This window comes from Calonectris borealis, chromosome 4, assembly GCF_964195595.1.
Source record: "Calonectris borealis chromosome 4, bCalBor7.hap1.2, whole genome shotgun sequence".
Lineage (NCBI taxonomy): Eukaryota > Metazoa > Chordata > Aves > Procellariiformes > Procellariidae > Calonectris > Calonectris borealis.
The window spans coordinates 39,183,751-39,202,345 of NC_134315.1; positions in this window are offsets into that span (position 1 = coordinate 39,183,751).

The following is an 18,595-nucleotide window of genomic DNA, read 5'->3' on the forward strand; positions in this document are numbered from 1 at the left end:
AAATACTGAGGCCATATAGAGTATTTTCAAGTGAAAAATGTAACACCTTTTCTTGTCACTTATTCTAGATTTTAATCCCTTAGTCTTTAGAGCTATTGGTACAGCAGGACATACAACACAAATTTCTGTCCATGACTATAACCATAGTCACAGTCCTCTGTGACAAAGCCATTAACCGTACCCATGCGAAAATAAGAAAAGCTGATTTACAAGAGCTATAGAGAAGTGATTACAGTTGAATCTTACTTTAACCAGTGTAAACACTGATTGCCTAACTACCTTTTAAAAATATTTTTCCCCTGTATTTTCTCCAATTAAAAAGAAAGCAGTGAGACAGAAATAAAGATTCCAAGAAGCTGAATGAAGAACAAAGTTCTATGAAATTCCACAGAGTGAGATAATTTACTTTTTCAGTCCTTAATACTACCAGATGAGCACTGAAGGAAGTATAAAATAGATTTGTTTAAAAATTATTTTAAGGTCCTTTAAGCATTTTTTGTACCAAGGCAAATACCATTACTCTAAACTATTTTTCTGAACACTACAGTGCCCTGAGTTCTCCTCTTCCTCATGATAGCAACCCAGTATTCAAATTAGTTTCTGCAGGAGAGAAATCTTCAAAACATCAGTCCAAGAAAACCTACTTCAACACCCTACTTCTAAGTGAAAATAGAATAGACTGTTGGGAGGAGCTGTGGAAAAAAGCTTCATAGACCAACTCCTTCATATGAAAAGATAAGTCTAAGTTTTCTTGTCAATGTACAGCATGAGCATTAAAAGCTGTACAGTAAATCAATCCATGTAAAGAAAAAGGTAGAGTCATAGCACGATGAATACTTTCAGACTGAATTTATTTCATTGATTTAAAACCAAATTAAGCTTTAATAAAATTATATTATTACTTCATTGTATTTCCAAAATCAGTTGTTCATAATAATAAATTCTTATTTAGCATTTATTTATGAAACATTTGAAGACATTTAATAAGAAGGTGAGGCATGTTTCTTGTATCTTACTTTTCATCTATATGCAGTAATTTCCTATTTAGGATCATTTTGATCATCAGCTACATATATGAGCTGACTATAACTGCATAAACGTATAGATAAGAAACTTAGATATGTGCTAAGATATGGGCTTTCTTCTTAGCAAAGCGCAACTAAGAGGCCAGACTAATAAGCCAGTGATTTGCCTCATATTTAAAAAAAAATATTAGTTCAGAGAGAGTACACACATTCATACATGTATTACAGAACTCACATTAAATATAAAACAAATGTAAAACATTAATATTGTATTAACATAGTGACAAAGTATTTTTAAAGAAAAAATCCAACATGCTACTACAAATCCTTAATCTCAAATTCTAAAACATAGAAAATTCTTAATTGCAATCATAAATGGCTAAAGAGATATAACTGCCTGACACCTGTATTTCTCATTTGAATCTAAAGTCCTGAATGATACCTGTGTTAATTTTATTTTTATGCTGAAAAACAAGAGACCCCCACATGGTAAAAATTACAATTTTGTGTAATGAAGCTTAACTTTCTATGGCAATCATAACCTTTAAAATTATAACATTAGGAAAATTTACTGTAATTTTTCAAAAGCATTTTAATGACTTCTAAGTCCACATTTTTGGTGTATTTATTTTTGTTCCAGCATATTTATTTCTCCTTGACTAAATTACAAAAACTAGAAATCTAAATATTGAACATTCAAACCTAAATATTAGTTTGTGTTAATTTTTATGTTAAGTTTATTAATCTAAACATTAAATGAACAGGTCATGTTTACCTGCGTTTCCTATTTACTTGCTGCAGATAGAATAAATTATAAAAGATACCTACATTTAACTGTTTACTCAACAAATACTAGTTAATTGTATACAGTTGCAGTAGATCAATGTATCTGAAATAAAACTACTTCAATCTCTAGGGAAAACATTAAGTCTCTAATTGATGTTTGAAACAAGAGAACTGGCTGTACTTAATATCTTTTTCATCTGTTCTGAAGTCATTTCCTGGGCTTCTACGTTTGAACCTGCAATAAATCTCTCTGCCCTCAGTCCCTCTTTCAGCACCTAAAATAGCCCACGTACTTTTGGTCAGACCGATGTTTAGCTAAGAATGGCACCATAAATATCCTAGGAAGAGATCTGATTTGCATTAACAGAGAAAATGGTTGCTACAAGATTTCATATTTCTAGTATTAGCAAATCTTTTTGAAAGAGGCAAATTTTTTTAAAAGTTGGCAGGAGATCTTGCAAAATGAAAAAGGAGATCATAAATTGGATGTTCTTTACATCAAAGTGCTTTTGCTTTGACATCATAATCAAGTAGTTTCTACAAGTATGTGCCACTGTTGGCAGGTTAAGTAGGGAAGAACATTTTGCACACCAGATGTCTAACTTTTCTGATGGAAATGTAATGTATGGTTTTGGGAAAAAAAGTACTACCCCATTCTGAGGGATTTTTATATTCTTCAGAGTAAAGAAACAACTCAGGAGTCTTTTCAGGATTTTTTTTTCCTAAATCCTTACAGATAGGGAGATGAAAATCAGTTTTATAGAGTGGTAAAAGCCAGGGTAATCTACAATATTCATATTCCTTCCAATGGTCTCATATCCTTAATTCCTCTGCAGCTTCTTTTTTTTTTTTTTCCCCTTTGGTTTGAGAAGGATGTGTTTGTGTTATCATTGGTTTTGATAATCTAAAGTCCAGTAATTTCTAGAGTGATTTTATTTTTCTTTCTTGTCATTGCTTTTTGTATAACCAATAACGATTAAGCCAAGAACAATGGAACTGCTTTTAATGTCAACCAGAAAACAATTCATTATATAAGCTTTCTGTGTTTAGAATTAGTCCCCTATTAAAAAATTTGTCCAAGTTAAGCTACAAGATCAAGTCAGTTTTATATGCTCAGTGTGGAATATTTTGTTTCATGGACAGTCTTAGCGCTAGTACAGATCTCTCCACATTATTATTGAGACAGCATTCCTACAAAAATGCAGTTTGGCTGCTTTTAATAAATTACTTCAGCAGATTCAGTAAATGGCTTTCCTCTATTAAATAATCAGGGATATAGGAAGACAATCGGTTATACTCAAGGATGTAGGAAATACATTCCACTATGAATTTGTAATTTTTATTAGTTATTGTGGATAAAACAATTATTTTTTTAGGGTTTGGTCACTAACATGATATAGTAAAATAAGTATGAATGTTTCTGTACTGTAGTATGCAATATCAATAGATGATGCAAAGCTACTGCTCATTTATCCATCATGACATTTAATTACTACTTTAAGTACTTAACCAGGCTTCTGATATCAGAAAAATCAGCTCCATGTAAAGGTTCGTGTGCAGTGTGTTCTGCAGGCAATTTCTTTTCACAAGTTTCACAATTTCTTTCCAAAATAAAGTGTGCTGTCCATATCAGAACTTGTTTCAATATGTGTAAATCAGCATCAATCAAATCCCTTCTGATGAATGACTTAGAATGAAGGAGAAAATATATCACAATTGTGTTTCTATGGAGTTTGCCATGAACTTGAAAGGTAATAGGATTCCAGCATGAACAGGGACGCATCCTGTTCCGTAGCTTTTCTCTTTGCTGATTGCTATTGCAACCTAAAGGAATTAATTCCTAGCACTCTCATTGCTATACTGTGACCACAAAGATATGTAGTACATACAGTTAATCTATAACTGGAAAGATACTTTAAACATGTATACATAATACAAAGGCTTCAGGATTAAAGCCATAAAGGGAATTTGATCAATTTATGAACAGTATCAGAGGACACGGTTGCTCATTACAATGAAGCTTTAGATTAGGTGACTTAGAACCCCCTTTCAATAGTATATATTGAAAATTAAGATAAGAACTTCTGTGTTTCTAAAACACTATTTTCAGTTGAAGTTAACATGGCAGGAGCAAACAGACTCTCACTGTGTTTTTCAGCACATTTATCCTCACTTCATACTGTGATTCATCACAGTCTGGGTGCAGTGACTTGAAAGTCCTATAATGCATTAATGCATTACTGATAGCTATTTTCATTTATTAAAAGCAGTACCAGAATTCTTAGAGCATTTCAAAGCCTTGTTCCTCTATAGCAACTTTGGCAGAGACCCTGACATAGCTGAAAGTAGCTGAAATACTTTAAAAAAAAAAAGCATTCACATGAAATGGACTCTTTCTGTTCTCAAGTTACAGTATATAGAAAGTATTGTCTGTTCTTGCTAATTAACAGGAACAGGCCTCCTCCTCCCTTAGATAAATATACAATAGAGAGAAAAGAAAGCACCCTGCTACACAGCGCCCTCATAAGGGAAGATAACCATATTAGACATGCATCCTTTACCCTGCAGTGTAAGACAGAACAATTGCATTGAAGGAAAAAAGATATTAAGGATCTGTGGTTGCTAGCTTTCCATGGCTACATAAAGAAGTTGTATGGCAGTGCTTAAGTTCCAGAAAGCACTTTACAATTTATTCGTTCCTTTAAGAACCTGAAAAATACTGGTGAACTTGAACTAAAGATCTGTACGTTGCAAATCCCAGGGTTTTTTTTTGACAATAACCTCGACAGTAACATTAGTCTTTTAGTATTAAAAAAAAGTGTTATAGTGCACAATCATAAAGCTTTGTAATAAAGACAGCAGGGCAAATTAAATTTGAATAGAAACCAACTATTTTCATAGCCATTAATCGGGTACAGAATTGTAAATAAGATATTAATCAAATAGACATTTGTATATCATGATTCTAAATTGCAAGGATTTAGGGCAAAAATCACAGCCCTGTGATCACTAGACAAGTCCATAGTGATGACGTACATCTAACATCAAGTCAGCAAGGTGAGGTCAGGATCAGCAAAGTAAAGGCTTAGGCACAGTCCTACCTACAATATATCTTCGGAAAAGACCAAGAGCAAGGGTCTGAGCTCAGAGCTCTGTCTCACAACACAGCTGTTTTCAAACTGCCTAACCCAAGCCAGCTGTGCCAGCTCATGGGCAGCTGTACCCATGTCAGAGCTGGTCAGAGTCTGGCCACTGGACCTCAGGGCACGTGGGCAGGAGGGTGTAGACCCTGAAAGAGAACTTGGGGTCCTGATAACAGCTCTAACATCAAATGATAAGTGGCTTTGGAATTCCTTCGTGTGTTTCTCAAGGTGAGAAAAACAGCCTTTTCAGAAGTGTCTGCCTCTTTTCATTGAAGAACTTAGGTTAGATCTATAAGCTTTAGATGACTAAAGGCAGCTAAGATGAATCTTAACCTAGATAGCACCATACTGATGCATCAGTACATTTTTAACTTTACTTTTCAGAAGAAAAGTGTTTTTATTACCTAAGTACTACAGTATTTCTAATGCTTCCTATTTTTTAATATTTTCTCTACTTTAGATCACAAAAAACACAGAGAAATATTACAGAAAAAGTCTTGGTGTCTTAGCTAAGGGTCTTAAAGACTCCCATTACTCCTAAATCTGAAGAAATGGACACCAAATACCAAATGCAGTCTTCTCAATTTATTGTATATTAGCATGCTCTAATGGCAGAAGTTAAAACAAAATGACACAACAAAATATAAGAAGTAGTGATCGTATTCCCTACATCAGTCTATAGTTTCTTTAGGTTCTTAAAATAATTAAATAATTCATCTTTTTAAAATAACTTCAAAATAGTAGTATTGCTAGTAAATAACTTCAGCTACATTTACACTCAACTGCACTCAAAATGCTGTAATAAATTAAGGATTTATTTACACTTTAAGACAGTGTTCTCATTTTGATTTAGAATATACATTTAATTCCAAATTTCAGAAGCATTACTAAATTGAGCAAGATATAAGTCACTAAAAAATTCTGCTAAACTCCAACTGTATTGTGAATCTTGAATTCTGTTGGGTTTTTTCTTAATTTTAGGCATGGTCATGGTTTCTAAAACTGATTATCGATTTTGGTGTTTCAAGTTGAAATAACACAGACCAAATTTTCAGGAAGCAGACTGTAAGAGTTCTGTACTGCAAATCAGTTTAGAATGCTGTAATTTTTTATTAGTAGCAATTTTTTTAGACTCTTGGTCATGATACTTAGAAATATAGCAAAACCCTTACTTGAGTCTTTGAACTGTACTGTTACATTCACTGTCAAACAAATGAGGAAATATCTTTTGAAATCTGTTCTGTTTGTTCAGACAATCCCTCGGAACAAGATGGGATATTTAGGAATACAACTTAAAGCATATAGTTTAAAGCAACTTAATGCTACTTTAATAAAATCTGATGCTTTCTTTTCAATTGTAGGACACAGCTTTATGCAGATTTCATTAATTTAAAAAATAAATTTTTAATTCTTTTAAGAAGTCGAATAAAGTCCGCAAAGCATGCCAATTGGCAGGCACAGATGCCCACAATTCACTCGCTGATACTTACAAAGCACTTTACAATTAGTCACAAAAAAAAAAATCAAGCAAGCTGACAATACACATTTAATTTTTGCTTTCATGATTAGTCATATTTTCTAAATAGATAATACCATAAAAGGAAGACTTATTTTACCTGCAGAATAAATGTAACAAAGGAGAGTATACTCTTGCAATATAGATAAAGGAGAAAAAATCAGAAGGCACTCAAAAACAACTATAAGAAACCTCGCATTTTATATTATACTGTGTGTTATTATTACTATTTCTGTTTCTAACTACCCTAAATATTTAAGTTCAGTAACACAGTATATTTTGTTTGTGATACGCAATTAGTTTCCACATTCACAAACACAACATGGACGTACGTGAATGGCTGAAGCTGTTTTAATCCACCATGAAAGACTAATGTTCTTTCCCAGGCTGCAACATTTGTATCCAAGTTCCTAATTGCTTTCTATGCCCTAACAGTTTTTCTTTTTACACTGATGTATTTTCCTGGACTCCTGATCTCTCCCCCAGGCTCAAAAATCATTATGGAGTTTTACATATTCTGTCCAAAATACTTCTTTCCCACTAATTATTTCCCTACTTCATTCTTTGAGACGTTTGTACAACTACAACTGAAATGAAATAGATATAAACTGGTAATTTTATCAGTAGATTATAGGCATGTTATATAGGTTTGGGTTGATTTTTTTTTTCAAGATGGTACATAGCAGAAAGTATACTGCAATACTGTGTTTCATTTAATATATTGCAATGCATGGGTATTTATGTATCATATATATTGGATAAATTGGGGTTTTTTTAGGCAAGAAGGAGTAATAACAGAAGTTGTTGTCAATGTTATAATTTGGCTCTTACAAAATTTAGGGAACACCATTTAATGTTAATTATACTAAGAGTACAGGCAATCTACAGTGAATAAACTTTAATGTCTTTCTATACTAAAATCAACACTCACTCAATTAAATGCAACAGAAAGCTTATATTTGAAGGAACCAAAGGGGTCAGAAAATAACAAAATGCAGCTGTTGGCTCTCACTTATAATTATGTACATCAGTTTGAATAAACATTTAGGTTGAATGCATAACAAAGTGTATTTCATTAAAGATGAGCAAGCAATCTATAAAAATACTGAGAAGAAAATAAAGAAGTTAAAAATATAAATTCTCAGAAATATTAAACAAAAGCCAAGGAGATAATTACTCTGTGTAGAATATTAGCACAATATCCTGGAATTCTATTATGACATAGAAAACCACAGCAACTGTTTATCAAATAATACAATTTTGAAAACTGTTTAATCCAAATAATAAAAACCTACTGGGATCGATAGTAGTCTTTCCATTGACATTTATAAATTTTATTAGAGGTCTTGGATGATCAAAGTTTCCCAAATACTGTTATTTTATTAGTTCATATGGACTTTTCTTGTTTCTGTTTGGCTTATAGTATTTGTAAGTACCAAACATATTCAACATAGGTACGTAGCAGTGGACAAAAATCCATGTGATAGTACTCAAAGTAAAACAACTCTCCACCACCACCATCAATCCTAAAAAAAAACAAAACACAGGCTTACATTTTCTCTGTAGTGTATTATTCCCTTCCAACAATGTTAAGTTCTCTAAAAGTTTAGTTAACTTCAAAAAAAATTCAATCTGGAATCAGATCTAAGAAAATCAGAAATATAAAGAACTAGGATATTTCAAGCTCAAATTTCTGGAATTGTGGCTTATAAAATACCATGGGAACTATTTAAAAACAGAAAACATAATGTGCTTGTAAGTGCACACTGGAAGACTTGCTTGAGCAACTTCATGAAGACTGTATTAGAAAGCCTGAACAGACCAGACTATTTAAGTTGGGTCAACTCCTTCACCAAATTCCTATGAGCCTGATCACAGGATAGATCCAACTGTGCTTCAAGAATACCAAAGTATTCTCAAATCTTCCTTTCGACATTGCATTGTACGTATCATTTGTGAGACACAGTTTGCCCTGAGGATTATCACCAGTCAAATAATAATAAAATAAGTAATTTTGGATGATGCTAAATGTATAGAAGTGAAATATTGCACACAATACACAACATGATAGTTATGAAATTTAGCAGCCTATAATTTGACAATACATCACTTATATGTTGCTTTTATTCTGTACAGGCTAAAGACAAATAGAGATGTGTTTTGTGTGCAGTAAGTCTCCTTCACAGACAGCAGAATGAGTGTTGTGGGGTTATTCACTGAATTTTGTATTACCTGAAGTGCCAGTTTTGCTAAAGATTGATGTCTTGGTAGAGTTCAAGATCTCACTTGAGGTAAACCTCACTGAGGTAAACCTCAGTTCTGTTGGATTTTTTTGTTTGTTTTGAACAACAGTAAGAAGTATACTTTTACTACTGAATACTAGATTTCTGAGCTGTGTGAAATTTCAACTAGATTTCCGCAATGTATGAAACATTAACTTGTGTAGCAGCTATTATCTTTTGCCACATTAGTATCTTTAATAAGGCTAAGGTAAGAGTCTGACTCTTAAGTGTTCCTCTCTCCTATAGATTTTATTACATAGGAATGGAGATAAACATTGCAAATTAAATGGTTTTGGAGTCTGCAGTTTGATACAGTTAGCAATATTACAGAACTATACCAAAACCCTGGCAATTGCAGTAATATTAAGCATGCGAAGGAAGACCTTTGTGTTTCATCCCCTACTGCACTATGTGTCCCCTTGCCTTATTTCCAGCTCACTGTCTCTGGCCTGTCTTGATCATTTATCGCTATTATAAAACCTTACCATGAAAAAGGTTAGGAAGGTTTCAGTACAATTACACAGCCTCTGGGATCATCCCACCTACTAAAATAAACAGATCAGAAAGTCTTAAATTCTTTGTAGGCATATTTTTAGCCAAGTCTAATTTTCTTCTGAATATTAAGTAAAAACTTAACTATAGCTTCCCCTCTATCTCTGTCCCACCACCCCACCCCACCCCAGTTTTACTTCTATAAAGTATTATATACAATGCATTATATGAGATTTGTTGAGTACTTTTGGAATGAGAGCAAACAAAGCTATATTACTGTGGACAAGGGAAGAGCTACAGATGTCATCTCTCTGGAACTCTGTAAGGCCTTTGACATGGTCCCCCACAACATCCTTCTCTCTAAATTGGAGAGAGATGGATTTGTTGGATGGACTATTCAGTGGATAAGAAATTGGCTGCATGGTCGCATCCAGACAGTAGTGGTCAATGGCTCAATGTCCAGATGGAGATCGGGGATGAGTGGTATCCCTCAGGGGTCCGTACTGGGACCAGTATTGTTTAATATCTTCATCAATGACATAGACAGTGGGATCGAGTGCACCCTCAGCAAGTTTGCAGATGACACCAAGCTGAGTCATGCAGTTGACACGCCTGAGAGACGGGATGCCATCCAGAGGGACCTGGACAAGCTCAAGAAGTGGGCCCGTGTGAAACTCAGGAGGTTCAGCAAGGCCAAGTGCAAGGTCCTGCACCTGGGTTGGGGCAACCCCCGGTATCAATACAGGCTGGGGGATGAAGGGATTGAGAGCAGCACTGCCAAGAAGGACCTGTGGTACTGGTGGATGAAAAGCTGGACATGACCCGACAATCATAGAATCATAGAATCATTAAGGTTGGAAAAGACCTCCAAGATCATCGAGTCCAACCGTCAACCCAACACACCATGTCCACTAAACCATGTCCCTAAGCGCCTCATCTACACGTCTTTTAAATACTTCCAGGGATGGTGACTGAACCACTTCCCTGGGCAGCCTGTTCCAAGGCCTGACCACTCTTTCAGTAGAGAAATTTCTCCTAATGTCCAGTCTAAACCTCCCTTGGTGCAACTTGAGGCCATTTCCTCTCATCCTATCGCTAGTTACTTGGCAGAAGAGACCAACACCCGCCTCGCTACAACCTCCTTTCAGGTAGTTGTAGAGCGCAATGAGGTCTCCCCTCAGCCTCCTCTTCTCCAGACTAAACAGTCCCAGTTCCCTCAGCCGCTCCTCGTAAGCCTTGTGCTCCAGGCCCTTCACCAGCTTCGTTGCCCTTCTCTGGACATGCTCCAGCACCTCCATGTCCTTCTTGTAGGGAGGGGCCCAAAACTGAACACAGTATTCGAGGTGCGGCCTCACCAGTGCCGAGTACAGGGGCACGATCACCTCCCTGCTCCTGCTGGCCACACTATTTCTAATACAGGCCAGGATGCCGTTGGCCTTCTTGGCCACCTGGGCACACTGCCGGCTCATGTTCAGCCGGCTGTCAATCAGCACCCCCAAGGCCTTTTCCTCTGGGCAGCTTTCCAGCCACTCTTCCCCAAGCCTGTAGCGTTGCCTGGGGTTGTTGTGGCCGAAGTGCAGGACCCGGCACTTGGCCTTGTTGAACCTCATACAATTGGCCTCGGCCCATCGATCCAGCCTGTCCAGGTCCCTCTGCAGAGCCTTCCTACCCTCCAGCAGATCAACACTCCCGCCCAACTTGGTGTCGTCTGCAAACTTACTGAGGGAGCACTTGATCCCCTCATCCAGACCATTGATAAAGATATTGAACAGGACCGGCCCCAATACTGAGCCCTGGGGAACACCGCTCGTGACCGGCCGCCAACTGGATTTAACTCTGTTCACCACAACTCTCTGGGCTCGGTCGTCCAGACAGTTTTTTACCCAGCAAAGACTGCACCTGTCTAAGCCGTGAGCCGCCAGCTCCTCCAGGAGAATGCTGTGGGAGACAGTGTCAAAGGCTTTACTGAAGTCCAGGTAGACCACATCCACTGCCTTTCCCTCATCCACTAGGCGGGTCACCTGGTCATAGAAGGAGATCAGGTTGGTCAAGCAGGACCTGCCTTCCATGAACCTGTGCTGGCTGGGGCTGATCCCCTGGTTGTCCCGGACATGGCTCGTGAGCGCCCTCAGAACGAACCCCTCCATGATCTTCCCCGGCACTGAGGTCAGGCTGACCGGCCTGTAGTTCCCCGGATCCTCCTTCCGGCCCTTCTTGTAGATGGGCGTCACACTGGCAAGCCTCCAGTCATCCGGGACTTCCCCAGTTAACCAGGACTGCTGGTAAATGATGGAGAGGGGCTCGGCAAGCTCCTACGCCAGCTCTCTCAGTACCCTCGGGTGGATCCCATCCGGCCCTGTAGACTTCTGAACGTCCAGGTGGCGTAGCAGGTCGTTAACTGCTTCCTCTTGGATTATGGGGGGTTTATCCTGCTCGCTGTCCCTGTCTTCCAGCTCTGGGGGCTGAGTACCCTGAGGATAACTGCTCTGACTATTAGAGACTGAGGCAAAGAAGGCATTGAGTACCTCAGCCTTATCCTCGTCCTTGGTGGCAACGTTCTCCCCCGCATCCAATAGAGGATGGAGATTCTCCTTGGCTCTCCTTTTGTCATTAATATACTTGTAAAAGCATTTTTTGTTGTCTCTCACGACAGTGGCCAGGTTGAGCTCTAGCGGGGCTTTTGCCTTTCTAATTTCCTCTCTGCATGACCTAATGAGATCCCTGTACTCTTCCTGAGTTGCCTGCCCCTTCTTCCAAAGGTGATAAACTCTCCTTTTTTTCCTGAGTCCCAGCCAGAGCTCCCCATTCAGCCAGGCCGGTCGCCTTCCCCGCCTGTTCTTCTTACGGCACATGGGGACAGCCCGCTCCTGCACCTTTAAGACCTCCTTCTGGAAGAACGTCCAGCCTTCCTGGACGCCTTTGCCCTTCAGGACTGTCTCCCAAGGGACCCTCTCGACCAGTGTCCTGAGCAGGCCAAAGTCCACCCTCCGGAAGTCCATGGTAGCGGTTTTGCTGGCCCCCCTCCTTACTTCACCAAGTATTGAGAATTCTATCATTTCATGGTCGCTAAGCCCAAGCGGGCCTCCGACCACCACATCTCCCACCAGTCCTGTGACTGTGAACAGCAGGTCAAGCGAGGCACCTCCCCTAGTGGGCTCGCTTACCAGCTGCGTCAGGAAGTTATCCTCCACACACTCCAGGAACCTCCTCGACTGTTTCCTCTCTGCCATGTGGTATTTCCAGCAGACGTCTGGAAAGTTGAAGTCCCATTTTTTGAAATGTAAGGGAACCCAGCGGGTTCCAGAAACTCCCAAAATTGATTTTTTTATTGGTTGCATCATTCCATGATGGCCTTATATATTGGTGAATGCATATTTTGCTACATAAGTGTGCCAACGATGTGTACTAAGAACAGTAAGTGTCATGCCCAAAATACATTTCAAATTTCGGTTGTGAAAGAAGCAAATTACCTTGACAAATTTTGATCACTATCACACAGTCAATGATTGTCACTACATTCTTCTGTGACTGATATAACAGTGTCTGCAACTGGTGTCGTCTTCTCTGACCTATTGCATTTAAAGATTACAAATGTTTAAAAAGACAATCAATACAATCTACAGAATCAGTAAGATTTGGAGTCCTCAGGCATGTCACCATGAGACAAAGAATCATTAGTCTTTTAAAAGCTTTTCTCTTCTCCCTCCTTACCCCCCAAAAAATCCTTAAACGATGTGGGAAGACATTGTTACTTGTAAACTATAAAATATCATTTATTTGACTCAGTCCCCATAACTTCAGAAAAAATTCAAGTTACGACACCTTCAAGAAGTATTATTCCTGAAGAATATAGAGTTTTACGCTGTTCAGAAGTTCCGGTTTAAAAATCACTCTACATCCTACTGTGTCAGAATATATCAGAATGTCATTGGTTCTGCTTTTTTTTTTTTAAAGTGTATTTGTTTCTTAAGCATCGTGGGAGAGGAGGGCAGGGAGAGATACAGACCAAATATGACTCACCACATATAAACAATATATAATAGCAAGCAACTCACCTGCTGGACAGCAATGTAGCACAGCCAGACTTCCTTTTCTGTACTTGGGAACAGAAAGTCATGGCAGGACAGAACCTTACTCACTTTTCCTCTGTCACAATCTTTACTTAAATTCTTCTAGTTCTCCTCTAAAGGAACCGTAGAAGACCAGTATCTCCCCCAGACTTGTATAAAGGCTGATATTCACTTACAGAGTCAGCAAATGAGCAAAAAGTGGTTGTTCTCATATTTTAATTTCTATGGCCTTTCTAAAACAGGTATGTTAGATATTCCCTGATTTTCCTGAGTCCTATGTTATATAGACGGAACCAGTAAAAGCCTATTCCTTTTCTTGGAAGTTATGTGCAAGTGTTTCAATCCAGTATACACTGCTAAAATTGGTAACAACGCTCTGATAGTGTAAACACTATTACATGTTCAATTCTATGCTGAATGGGTTGGATTCTGCCATCTCTGTAAAATGCCACAGTGAGAGAAGATCTTTATCCTCTGAGAAAAGACCATAAACATAAATTGATATACACTGAAGCTTTATTACAAAAGGTCATAAAGGATTAATACAGGTCTCTCATTATTTATCCAGTATTGGGATTTGTCACATTAATACCTATAGAGATACTTTTATTATTCCTATCATGTAACAGGAATGGACCCAGTATGACACTGGCCACTTGCCAGGGAGAAAGCATACAGCAATGAAAATACTGGCATGACAACAGTTTTGTTTCTTGGTATATTTATTGATTCATTATCTCCGACTCTTCAGGTTCCATTTGCCCCAGTATTACAAACTCCCTGGCTCAGATGCATCTTTTTACCTGCCAAAGCCAAAAGAGCCAGGGAGAGGCTGTACAGATACTGACTAAAAGTGCCATTCTGTTTCTATGTAACTGCCAGTGAAAAATGGAGTTTTACAGAAGCATGCAGAAAAAAATGAATATTCCCTCAAGCATTTAATCAAGAATCTTTCAGCTCAATTTGTGCATTTCAGGCTGTTTATATTGTTTATAGTGCACCTTTTCCTTTGCTTTGTGTAATATCATATATTATTTAAAATACGAGGACAATTATTAACGGAAATATAGTATGTAAATTATATTCCTATGCTTCCTGTACATCAACGGTCTTAAGAAAAGATCTTGAATTCCTAAACACATAATAGAAGCAACTAGTAATAAAACTGGTTTCTGGACTTCAGCAGAGAAGGGCTCACTTCAAGTCTTAAGAAACTATTTTCTACTCAAAATCAGCCTTTTGGACATGTGATAATTTGCGATTCATTCACACTTACTGTTCCAGGGTTCTGGAATTTACCTCATCCTTCCAAGTCCAGGATCCAAAAATAGAAAAAAAAAAGTCATCTAACACAGAATTCCTAGGGAACAAAACTTAATGTCTTTAACTTCACTCACAGTTGAAGTGCCTTCAAAGTCCCTTACAGTGTAAGGGGACTTTACTTTCCAGAAGTGTAAAGAGACAACATTCATGTACACCAACGCTAGCAAAGGGTCATTGTCCCTTTTAAAGATGAAGCACTACAGTGTTACTTACTTTGACAGTGAAATTAAGTTGTGGGTGTCAGATTTCCTCCATTAATGCTAACTGCTGGCATATATTGAATAATGACTTACAGCATTTATTTGAATTTTCTCTAAGTTCTGCCTGTTATTCAAAAATTACTGCTGTACACATCACTTGACTCAGCTTTAAAAGTCTCCATGAGGATGTTTGCAGAGGGTACTCCTCCCATCAACACCCTTCAGGTGGTGACTGGTCATCCTGAGCTTTTTGATCACGACATACCCCATTTCAAAGGTCCCAGTAAAAATTAGAAACACACTGTTCCAGTCATTTGTGTGACAAACCTTATTTTTATCTTCCTTAATTAGCTCTCACTTTTATTTTTCTCCACACCATTCACATAAAGTTTAAATCCCCTTTTTTAAAAAAATAAAAGCAATCCTAATCCTAGTTATCTACCTTATTAACAAGCCATCTACCTCTCATAACTAAAATTATTAAAGTTTTACAGTTACTATAGAGAGAACTTCTTTATTCTGATCCTCAGCTACTTCTGATTTGTCTTCTGTCCCATGCACTTTATTGAAAATATTCTATTCACTATCTTCAGTGATCTATTTATTATGAACTGTAAAAAAATCCACTACCCAATCTCCGTATTTCTTCACTATTAGGTTCCTTCAAATATACTGACAAACCTTTCTTGAAAATTTAGGCCTCTTTCACGTCTCCTAAAACTCTCTAATCTGCTCTATGTTGTTCTCCATTTGATTATGCTTACCCACTTCAATGTTCTGGCCAGGTTATCTAGCGCATTTAACAAAAACTTCATTATCAACCCACATTTCCATATATTGAGAAAGTAAGTCACACCTTGCATTGGCTAGTTACTCCAGCCTTCTAGGATGCCTTTTTCATTTCAGGAGTTCCCATAGGCTGACAAAAACTGCTCCATCTTCTCATTCAAAGTCCTCCTTAGAAGTCCCTTGAGAGGTAAGATTGTGTTAAAGTGGGCACAAATCCCAACTGATGTAGCTATACCGCTTTGGGCCTATACCAAGTTCATCTCCAACCACCTGAGAGCCTTTACAAATGAGCTTGCATCTGTCTATCTGAACCTGTACCAAGAAACAATAAAAGTTTTAATTAAAAGGTGACAGAAAATGGGTTTCTAAAAACTTTATTCACTACAGCTTGAAAATTATAAACTATTTAGATAAGTTTGGAAATATTACAAACCTTCTCCAAAATCTTACTTCTAGCCTCACATAAAGCTTGCAAATAGGGAAAAAAAAAAAACCCACAACTGTGATTCTTACAGTCTTCAGGAAACAATTAAAATACTATTAGGAAGTGCATCTTTGCGGCTTTTCCATTGGAGTTTTTCAAACTCTTTTGCAAATTCTTTTTCTTCAAATGAAGTTTCAAGCATACTTCTCATTAAAAACTACCGTACTTTTCAAACTGCCCAGCTGCCATATATATATTTAAAAAATTGCTTGGGGTTTATACTATGTTTCTTATATAACTGTACACAAATCTAAATCATTTAAAGTAAAAAATGTAAGATGATTTAATAATAATGACTGGGAGAAACAAAGATATTTTTACTTTATCATCCTAATTACTGTCAAGTTTTGCAACAAGCAGTGCATATTGACTTGATAGATTACTCTTTCAAGGAATGATAAAACTGATCTCTCATTTCCCTGTATGAAGAAAACACTTTTCCCCAGATATGACAGCCCATTAATATATTATGACTGTAGTTAATATCTTGAAAGCTGCCTCTATGTTCCATACACCTTAGCATGTGGAGATGTAGCAAATGTACAAGTTTTTAAACCAAGAAAACATGATCCCCATAAACTTTACAGGTAACTTCCCCACTTTTTATGAGCATCTCCTATATCTGGGCCCAAAGAGTTGTGGTGAATGGACTTAAATACACTTTGTGGTCGGTCACAAGCGGTGTTCCCCAGGGCTCAGTATTGGGGCCGGTGCTGTTCAATATCTTTATCAATGATCTGGACGAGGGGATCGAGTGCTCCCTCAGTAAGTTTGCAGACGACACCAAGTTGGGCGGGAGTGTTGATCTGCTGGAGGGTAGGAAGGCTCTGCAGAGGGACCTGGACAGGCTGGATCGATGGGCTGAGGCCAACTGTATGAGGTTCAACAAGGCCAAGTGCCGGGTCCTGCACTTCGGCCACAACAACCCCAGGCAACGCTACAGGCTTGGGGAAGAGTGGCCAGAAAGCTGCCCAGAGGAAAAGGACCTGGGGGTGCTGGTTGACAGCCGGCTGAACATGAGCCGGCAGTGTGCTCAGGTGGCCAAGAAGGCCAACGGCATCCTGGCCTGTATCAGAAAAAGTGTGGCCAGCAGGAGTAGGGAAGTGATCGTGCCCTTGTACTCGGCACTGGTGAGGCCGCACCTCGAATCCTGTGTTCAGTTTTGGGCCCGTCACTACAAGAAGGACACTGAGGTGCTGGAGCATGTCCAAAGAAGGGCAGCAAAGCTGGTGAAGGGTCTAGAGAACAAGTCTTATGAGGAGCAGCTGAGGGAACTGGCGTTGTTTGGTCTGGAGAAAAGGAGGCTGAGGGGAAACCTCATCGCCCTCTACAACTACCTGGAAGGAGGTTGTAGCGAGGTGGGTGTCGGTCTCTTTTCCCAGGTAACAAGTGATAGGTCATGAGGAAATGGCCTCAAGTTGCACCAGGAGAGGTTTACATTAGATATTAGGAAAAATTTTTTCACCGAAAGGGTTGTCAAGCCTTGGAACTGGCTGCCCAGGGAAGTGATTGAGCCACCATCCCTGGAGGTATTTAAAAGACATGTAGATGTGGCACTTAGGGACATGGTTTAGTGGTGCATTTGGCAATGTTAGGTTTATGGTCAGACTCGATGATCTTAAAGGTCTTTTCCAACCTAAACGATTCTATGATTCTATCCTCTCCAGTATAGGTTTCTATTTCATTGCTTTCTACCATTAAAAATGTTAAGCTTTTGATTCTGTTTTGCGTGTCACTCTTCCTTCCTTCAAAAAATTCTGAAGTGCATGATGCAATTCAGTAATGATTTTTTTTTTAGGTTTCAAATAGTCAAGCAATGTTTTATTTTTTCCCCTCCCTCTGAAAAACATGTTAAATATACTGAGAGTGAAAACACAGTTCTGAACGTAGTAACTGAAGGAAAAAACCACCATGTTCAACAAATTATACGAAGATAATTGTACTTTCAGGTATTTATTATGCTGCAGTACAAATTTTCTGGAAATGACTAGTGCTGACATGGTCTATATAAACGTTGAGAGATAAATCATAGAATCTTAGCATAGTTTGGGTTGGAAGGGACCTTTAAAAGTCATCTAGTCCAACTCCCCTGCAGTAAGCAGGGACATCTTCAGCTACATTGGGTTGCTCAGATATTGAGCAACCTGACATTGAATGTTTCCAGGGATGGGACATCTACCACCTCTCTGGGCAACCTGTTCCAGTGCTTCACCACCCTCATTGTGAAAAATTTCTTCCTTGTATCTAGTCTAAATCCACCCTCTTTTAGTTTAAAACCATTACCCCTTTTCCTGTCGCAACAGACCCTGCTAAAAAGTCGGTACTCATCTTTCTTACAAGCCCCCTTCAAGTACTGAAAGGCCGCAATAAGGTCTCTTCTCCAGGCTGACTAACCCCAAGTCTCTCAGCCTTTCTTCATAGGAGAGGCGTTCCATCCCCCTGATCATTTTCTTGCCCCTCCTCTGGACCTGCTCCAACAGGTCCA